Source organism: Cervus elaphus, chromosome 20 (genome assembly GCF_910594005.1).
Source record: "Cervus elaphus chromosome 20, mCerEla1.1, whole genome shotgun sequence".
NCBI classification, from domain to species: domain Eukaryota; kingdom Metazoa; phylum Chordata; class Mammalia; order Artiodactyla; family Cervidae; genus Cervus; species Cervus elaphus.
Genome location: NC_057834.1, coordinates 34,833,909 through 34,843,578, shown reverse-complemented (window position 1 = coordinate 34,843,578; position 9,670 = coordinate 34,833,909).

The following is a 9,670-nucleotide window of genomic DNA, read 5'->3' as shown; positions in this document are numbered from 1 at the left end:
AAATGGAGAGGACTCAAATCAATGTTAGTCATGAAAAGGATAAGTTACAGTGGATACCACAGAAATACAAAGGATTATACAATACAATACAAAGAGACTACTATATTATCACAAGCATCTATAGCCAACAAATTGTCCACCTGGAAGAAATGGACAAATTCTTAGGAAGATAAACCTTCCAAGACCCAAACAGGATGAAATAGAAAATATGAAAAGACAAATCACAAGTACTTAAATTGAAACAGTGATTTAAAAACATCCAATGGAAAAAAGTCCAGGATCAGATGGTTTCATAGGAAAATTCTGTAAGACATATAGAAAGGAGTTAACATCTATTCTTCTAAAGCTGTTTTGAAAAATCTAAGAGGAAGGAACACTCCTAAATTCATTCTGTGGCAACAATCACTCTGATATCAAAACCAGACACATATACCACAAAAAAAGGAAATCATAGGCCAATATCATTAATAATAACCCTGGAGAAGGAAATGGCAACCCACTCCAGTTCTTGCCTGGAAAATCCCCTGGACCGAGAAGCCTGGCAGGCTATGGTCCATGGGGTCATAAGAGTTTGACACAACTTAGTGACTAAACAACCACCACCATCATTAATAACCACAGATGCAAAAATTCTCCACAAAATGCTAGCAAGCCAAATTTGACAATATATTAAAAGAATCAGACACTATGATCAAATAGGAATCATCCAAGGGATGCATATATTCATCAATAACTCTAAATCAGTGTGATACACCACATTAACAAAAGTGAAGTGAAAGTCATTCAGTCGTGTCTGACTCTTTGTAACCCCATGGACTATACAGTCCATGAAATTCTCCAGGCCAGGATACCAGGGTGTGTAGCCTTTCCCTTCTCCTTGGGATCCCAACTCAGGGATCGAACCCAGATCTCCCGCACTGCAGGTGGATTCTTTACTAGCTGAGCCACAAGGGAAATCCCCACATTAACAAACTGAGGAATTAAAATTATGATTGTACTTCCCTGGTTTTCTAGTGGTTAAGAATCCTCCTGACAAAGCAGGTGACATGGGTTCAATTCCTGGTCCAGGAAGATTCCACATGCAACTAAACCCATGTGCCACAAATACTGAGCCCTTGCTCTAGAGCCCACTAGCTACAACTACTGAGCCCATGCACCACAACAATTGAGCCCACACGTCTAGACCCCATGTTCTGCAACAAGAGAAGCCACTGCAGTAAGAAGCCCACACACTGCAACTAGAGAGTAGCCTTCACTCACCACGACTAAAGAAAGCTCTCATGCAGCAATGAAGACCCAGCACTGTGAAAAATAGATAACTAACATTTTTAAAAAATTTTAAAATATCATGGCATCTCAATAGATGCAGAAAGAGCTTTGACAAAACCCACCACCTATTTATGATTTAAAGAAAAAAAAAGCTTTTTCAGGAACTGGGCACAGAGGCAACATACCTCAGCATAGTAAAGGCCAGATATGATAAGCCTATAGCTTGAGTACTATAACATCATACTCAACAGTGACAAGCTGAAAGCATTTCCTCTAAGATCAGGAACAAGGCAAGGAATTCCACTCTCACCACTTTTACTCAATGTAGTTGTTGAACTCCTAGTCTTGGCAATCAGTGAAGAAAAAGAAGTAAAGGGAATCCAAAGTGAAAAGAAGAAGCAAAACTGTCACTTTGCAGATGACATACTATAAATAGAAAATTCTAAAAACACTACCAGAAAAGTATTAAAACTCATCAAAAAATTTGGTGAAATTGCAGGACACAAAATTAATGCATATAAATTTCTAGCGTTCCTGTATGCTGACAACAAGAGAAGAGAGAGAGAAAAAAAAAAAAAAAAAGAGAAGAGAGAGAGAAATTTAGGAATCCCGTTTACCATCATATCAAAAAGAATAAAACGCTTAGGAATAAACCTACCTAAGGTGACAAAAGACCTGTACTTCAAGAACTGTATGACGCTGATGAAAGAAATCAAAGATGACACAAACAGATAGAAAGTTATACCGTGTTCTTAGATTTGAATAATAAATATTGTTGAAATAACTATACTATCCAAGGCAATCTACAGATTCAATGCAATCCCTATCAAATTACCAATGGATTATTCACAGAACTAGAACAAAAAATATTAAGTTTGTAGGGAAACACAGAAGACCTTGAATAGCCAAAACAATCTTAAGAAATAAAAAAGGAGCTGGAGGGATCAGCCACCCTGACTTCAGACTATACTACAAGGTTACAGTCATCAAAACTGTATGGTACTGGCACAAAATCATATAGATCAATTAAACAAGGTGGAAAGTCCAGAAATAAACCTATGCACCCATGGTCAATTAACCTGCAACAAAGGAGGCAAGACATATAATGGAGAAAAGACAGTCTCTTTAATAAGTTTTGCTGGAAAAACTTGGCAGCTACATGTAAAAAAAAAAAAAAAATGAAATTAGAGCATTCTCTAGCCACAAAAAATAAACTCAAAATGTATTAAAGACCTGAACATAAGACTAGATAATATAAAACTCAAAGAGGACAACATAGGCAGAACACTGTGCTGTAAATTGCAGCGGTATCTTCTTAGATCTGTCACCTAGAGACATGTAAATAAAGACAAAGATAAACAAAAGGGACTTAATTAAGCTTAAAAGTTTTTGCACAGCAAAAAAGCTCCATAAACAAAATGAAAAGACAACCTACATAATGGGAGAAAATATTTGCAAGTGATGTGACCCACAGGGTTTAATCTCCAAACTATGCAAATAACTCATACAGCTTAATACCAAAGACACAAACAACCCATTTGAAGAATGGACAGAAGATCTGAATAGACTTTTCTCCAAAGAAGGCATACAGTGTATGGACTGGCCAAACAACACATGAAAAGACACTCAGCATTACTAATAATGGGAAATTATTTGAATTGCTAGATAAATTCAAATAAAAACTACAGTGAGGTATGTATCACCTCACCAGTCAGAGTGACCATCATCCAATAGTCCACAAATAATAAATGCTGAGTAGGATGTGGAGAAAAAGAAGTTATCCTATGTGTTGGTGAGAATGTAAACTGGTACAGCTACTATGGAAAACAGCATGGAGGTTCTATAAAAACTAAAAATAGAGCTACCATACAGTTCTGCAATCCTACTTCTGTATATTTTCTCAGAAGAAAAACATAATTTGAAAAGATACATGCACCCTATTGCTAATTCAGCACTATTTACAACAACTGAGGTGGAAGTTACTTAAATGTTCACTGACAGATGATTGGATAAAGATGATGTGGCTTATTTATGCAATGATGAAGTGTTCAGCCATTTAAAAAAGTGTGAAATAGTGCTATTTGTAGCAACATGGATGGGCTGAGATATTTTCATATTAAGTGAAGTAAACTAGACAAAAACAATATAATGTGATGGTGCTCATATGTGGAATCTAAAAAAAATGATGCAAGACACTTATTTACAAAACAGATGTAGACTCATGGTCTTAGAGAATGACAAGTGGCAAGGGGTGGGGAAAGAAACGTGTTGGAGTTTGGGACTGAAATGCACACACTGCTGCCGCTAAGTCCCTTCAGTCGTGTCCGACTCTGTGCGACCCCATAGACGGCAGCCCACCAGGCCGAATGCACGCACTACTCTATTTAAAGTAGATAACCACCAAGGACCTACTATGTAGCACAAGGAATTCTCTGTTCACTACTCCATAATAACCTAAATAGGAAAACAATTTGAAAAAGAAGAAATATATGTAAATACATAACTGACTCACCTTGCTGTACACTAAAAACTAACACAATACTGTTAATTAACAGCTCCAATATAAAATAATTTTTTAAAAAAAGTAAAAAAAAAAAGACACATCTAACTATTGTGGCTGCACCATAGTGACATAAAATATTACTTATAAATATATAAGCAAACCTGAAGCTGGCTGTGGCTCAGATCATGAGCTCCTTAATGAAAAATTCAGGCTTAAATTGAAGGAAGTAGGGAGAACCAACAGACCATTCAGTTCAGTTCAGTTCAGTTCATTCGCTCAGTCGTGTCTGACTCTTTGAGACCCATGAACGCCAGACCCCCTTGTCCATCACCAACTCCCGGAGTTCACCCAAACCCATGTTCATCGAGTAGGTGATGCCATCCAACCACCTCATCCTCTGTCATCCCCTTCTCCTCCTGCCCTCAATCTTTCCCAGTATCAGCAGGTATGACCTAAATCAAATCTCTTATACTGTACAGTCTAGATGATGTATAGAGTCAAGGGATTAGATCTGATGGATTGCCTGAAGAACTGTGGACAGAGGTTTGTAACATTGTACAAGACACAGTGACCAAAACCATCTCAAATTAAAAGAAGTGCAAGAAGGCAAAGTGATTGTCTGGGAAGGTTTTACAAATAGCTGAGGAAAGAAAGACAAGATGCAAAAGACAAGGGAGAAAGGGAAAGAAATACCCAACTAAGTGCAGAGTTCCAGAGAATAACAAGGAGAGATAAGAAGGCTTTCTTAAATGAACAAAGAAAAGAAATAGAGAAAAATAATAGAACAGGAAAGACTAGAGATTTCTTCAAGAAAATTGGAGATATCAAGGGAAACTTTCATGAAAGGATGGGAATGATAAAGGACAGAAATTGTTATGATTTAATAGAAGAGAAGGGATTTAGATCTATACAAGAAAATCTTGAAAGTGAAAGTCACTCAGTCATGTCTGACTCTTTGCAACCCCATGCACTATGCAGTCCATGGAATTCTCCAGGCCAGTACTGGAGTGGGTAGCCTTTCCCTTCTCCAGGGGATCTTCCCAATCCAGGGATTGAACCCAGGTCTCCTGCATTGCAGGTAGATTCTTTACAAGCTAAGCCACAAGGGAAACCCAAGAATCCTGGGGTGGGTAGCCTTTCCCTTCTCCAGTTGATCTTCCCAACCCAGGAATCAAACCAGGGTCTCCTCCAGTGCATGTGGATTCTATACCAAATGAACTATGAGGGAAGTCCTTTAATGACCTGGATAATCACAAAATTGTCACTCACCTAGAGCCAGACATCCTGAAGTGTGAAGTCAAGTGGTCCTCAGGAAGCATTACTATGAACATAACTAGTGGAGGTGATGGAATTCCATAGAAATTAAATAGAATTTTAGTTATTTAAAATTCTAAAAGATGATGCTGCTAAAATGCTACACTCAACATATCAACAAAATTGGAAAACTCAGCAATGGACGCAGGACTGGGAAATGTCAGTTTCCATCCCAATCCCAAAGAAGGGCAAGGCCAAAGAGTGTTCAAACTACTGTACAATTGTGCTCATTTCACTGCTTGCAAGGTTATGCTCAAAATCCTTCAAGCTAGGCTTCAGCAGTACATGAAACAAGAACTTGCAGATGTACAAGCTGGGTTTCAAAGAGACAGAGGAACCAGAGATCAATTTACTAACATCCATTTGATCATAGAAAAAGCAAGGGAGTTCCAGAAAAATATCTACTTCTGCTTCATTGACTATACTAAAGCCTTTGACTGTGTGGATCACAACAAACTGTGGAAAATTCTTAAAGACATGGGAGTTCCAGACCATCTCACCTGTATCCTGAGAAACAGGTATGCTGGTCAGTAAGTAACAATTAGAACTGGGCATGGAAGAAAGGACTGGTTCAAAACTGGAGAAGGAGTACGTCAAGGCTGTATATTGTCACCCTGCTTATTTAACTTATATGCAGAGTACATCATGCAGAATGCCAGGTTGGATGAATCACAAGCTGGAATCAAGATTGCCAGGAGGAATATCAACAATGGAAGATGTGCAGATGATACCACACTAATGGCAGAAAGTGAAGAGGGACTAGGTGGCCTCTTATTGAGAGTGAAAGAGAGAGCAAAAAAGCTGGTGTATTGCTGATCCTGTTCACAGTGCTAGTTGTCTCGATGTGTCTACTGTGCACACAGTTCGCTGAACCCATGGTAGGCAAGGTGCAAGTTAAGAGGCTGGAAGAAAATGCGAGGAGCCATAGGAACTGCAACACGTTTATTCTCTCCTGGCTGGGACAGCAATCGTAGCTGCAGCTACATAACATAATACAGCACAGACCTTCAGTGTTTTTCCTTATTGTTCAGTCTCTCAGTCATGTACGACTCTTTGCAACCACATGGAATGTAGCATGCCAGCCTTCCCTGTCCTTAACCATCACCCAGAGCTTGCTCAAACTCATGTCCACTGAGTCATTGATGCCATCCAACCACCTCATCCTCTGTGGTGCCCTTCTCCTCCTGCCTTCAATCTTTCCCAGCATCAGTCTCTTTTTGAAAGAGTAGGCTCTTCTCATCAGGTGGCCAAAGTATTGGAGCTTCAGCTTTAGCATCAATACTTCCAATGAATATTCAGGATTGGTTTCCTTTAGGATTGACTGGTTCATTCTCCTTGCAATCCAAGAGACTCTCAAAAGTCTTTGCCAACACCACATTTCAAGAGCATCAATTCTTCAGGGCTTAGCCTTCTTTATGGTCCAACTCTCACATCCATACATGACTACTGGAAAAACCACAGTTTTGACTATACAGAGCTTTGTTGGCAAAGTAATGTATCTGCTTTTTAATATGCTATCTAGATTGGTCGTAGCTTTTCTTCCAAGGAGCAAGCGTCATTTAATTTTATGGCTGCAGGCACCATCTGCAGTGATTTTGGAGCCCAAGAAAATAAAGTCTGTCACTATTTCCAAGTTTGTCACTGTTTCCCCTTCTATTTGCCATGAAGTGATGGGACCAGATGCCATGATCTTAGTTTCTTGAATGTTAAATTTTAAGCCAGCCTTTTCACTCTCCTCTTTCACCTTCATCAAGAGGTTGTTTGGTTCCTCTTTGCTTTCTGCCATAAGGGTGTGTCATCTGCATATCTGAGGTTATTGATATTTTTCTTGGCAATCTTGATTCCAGCTTGTGCTTCATCCAGCCCAGCATTATTCATGATGTACTCTGCATAGAAGTAAATAAGCAGGATGACAACATACAGCCTTCATATACTCCTTTCCTGATTTGGAACCAGTCCGTTGTTTCATGTCCGGTTCTAACTGTTGCTTCTTAACCTCCATACAGATTTCTCAGGAGGGAGGTAAGGTGGTCTGGTATTCCCATCTCTTTAAGAATTTTCCGCATCTTGTTGTGATCCACACAATCAAAGGCTTTAGCATAGTCAATGAAGTAGAAATAGATGTTTTTCTGAATTCTCTTGCTTCTTCTATGATCCAACGGATGTTGGCAATTTGATCTCTCTTTCCTCTGCCTTTTCTAAATCCAGTTTGAACATCCTGAAGTTCAAGAATATCTGGAAGAACTTTTCTAGGTGAAGCTTATATATACTTACAGAACAAAAGTAGCCCATGGCCAAGTGAGTACCTCCTGACCTGCATGCACATTGCTATAAGTGATCTCAGCTGTTATATAACCACGTGGAATCATTGGTTACAGAAAATGAGGTGAGATGCCATTGAGAGTGTGGTGCCAGAGAGACTGACTGGGGCCATCTTGTTAATTTCCCCACAGCTGACCTGAAACTCAACATTCAAAAAACTAAGATCATGGCATCAGATCCCACCACTTCATGCAAATAGAAGGGGAAAAAGTGGAAGCAGGGACAGATTTTACTTTCCTGGGTTCCAAAATTACTGCAGACAGTGACTGCAGCCATGAAATTAAAGGTGTTTGCTCCTTGAAAGGAAAGCTACGGCAAACCTAGGCAGCGTATTAAAAAACAGAGACATCACTTTACAAACAAAAGTCTGTATACTCAAAGCTATGGTGTTGTCAGTAGTCATGTACAGATGTGAGAGCTGGTCCATAAAGAAGGCTGAGTGCTGAAAACTGATGCTTTCAAACTGTGGTGCTGCAGAAGACTCTTGAGATTCCTTTGGACTGCAAGGAGATCAAACCAGTCAATCCTAAAGGAAATCAACCCTGAATATTCATTGGAAGAACTGAAGCTGATGCTGAAGCTGAAGGATGTGAATTTGTGACTAAACAACAACATAAATACATTTTCTCATATACTAATGGGTGTAATTAGTCTTACTGTGGTGATCATTTCACTTAACACAAAAAGGTCAAATCATTATGGTATATACTGTGCTAGGCTTAGTTGCTTAATCATGTCTGATCTGTGCAACCCTGTGGACTGTAGCCCAGGCTCCTCTGCCCGTGGGGATTCTCCAAGCAAGAATATTGGAGTGGGTTGCTATGCCCTCCTCCAGAGGATCTTTCCAATCTAGGGAATGAACCCAGGTTTCCCGCATTACAGGTGGATTGTTTACCATCTGAGCCACCAGGGAAGCCCATTATGATGTATACCTGAAACTAATATAATATTTTATGTCCAGTATACCTCAACAAAAGATATTTTCTCATCTTAAAAAAAGTAGTAGACTTAGCAGGCCAGTGGAAGTGAGTACTGAATTTTTAATTTAGGGGAATAGTGTAGACTTCATGAAAGCTGGGAGCACTCCTTACCTCATGCAAAGCTGATTTTGCACAATTAGGTCAAAAAGAGATGTTTTACTTGAATTGTTTGTGAGGCGTGTTAAACTAAGCATTCTCAAGAAAAGAAATTCCCACTGCAGAAATTTATATGAGAAATGTTTGAAGTGACAATGAGTTAACGTTTGGTGGTGGTGGTTTAGTGGCTCAGTCGTGTCCGACTCTTGCAACCCCATGGACTGTAGCCTTCCAGGATCCTCTGTCCATGGAATTCTCCAGGCAAGATATTGCAGTGGGTTGCCATTTTCTTCTCCAGGCAATCTTCCTGACCCAGGGATCAAACCTGGGTCTTCTGCATTGCAGGCAGATTCTTTACCAACTGAGTTATGAGGGAAGCCCTGAGTTAACATTTATATAGTGCTTAAGGTTCTATTATTCCCCTTATTGTACAGATTAGGAAACTGAGTCACTGGGAAGTTAAGTGTGGTGGGTAAGGTCCCACAGCAAGAGTTTTAGAATTAATATTCCCAATCAGACAGGGAGCAATTCCATGTTTTAACCACTAAACTGCTCAGACTCTGCCTAAACTAAGTGTTGAACATTCAACATGTGTTATTTCATCTAACCTTTAGGACTCTTTCTTGCAGATTTTTTTAAAAGACAAATTTGAGGTCAGAGAGAAGTTACTGTCTTTTCCTGTCCAGGATTATATAGTCAAAAAGTAGAAAAACTGAAATTTGGACCAAAATCTTTTCCTTTCTGTGCTGGATATTCAGATCTTTTCCATCTGAATCTAGTTCAGATTCTGCTTTATTTGAGAAGAGTTGCAATCATGCAACAAAACTTGCTAAGCAGGAAGGAATGTGGTTAGTTACTCACTCCCCACTCTCATTTGGCAGAAGGACAGAAGAAGGTTGAGGAAGTCTTGTCAAGGTCACCCAGCTCACTAGAGTGGATCTGCAGTTGAATTCATGTTCAGGAACTTTTCTAATTTCATTTTTACATACGAACAATTAGAAACATTTTTATAAAAAAAAAAAAAAATTCCTGACCCATAGAATGGCCTGTGTTTGCAAGCTCTGGTCTTGTCTTCATCCCTGATGAGCTGTTCACCTTTGGTAGCTCATGTCATCTCCGTTGTCCTTAGTTCCCTCATGTGAAAAAGTGAGAAAGCAGAACTGAGTCATCTCAGCAGAGGAACTTG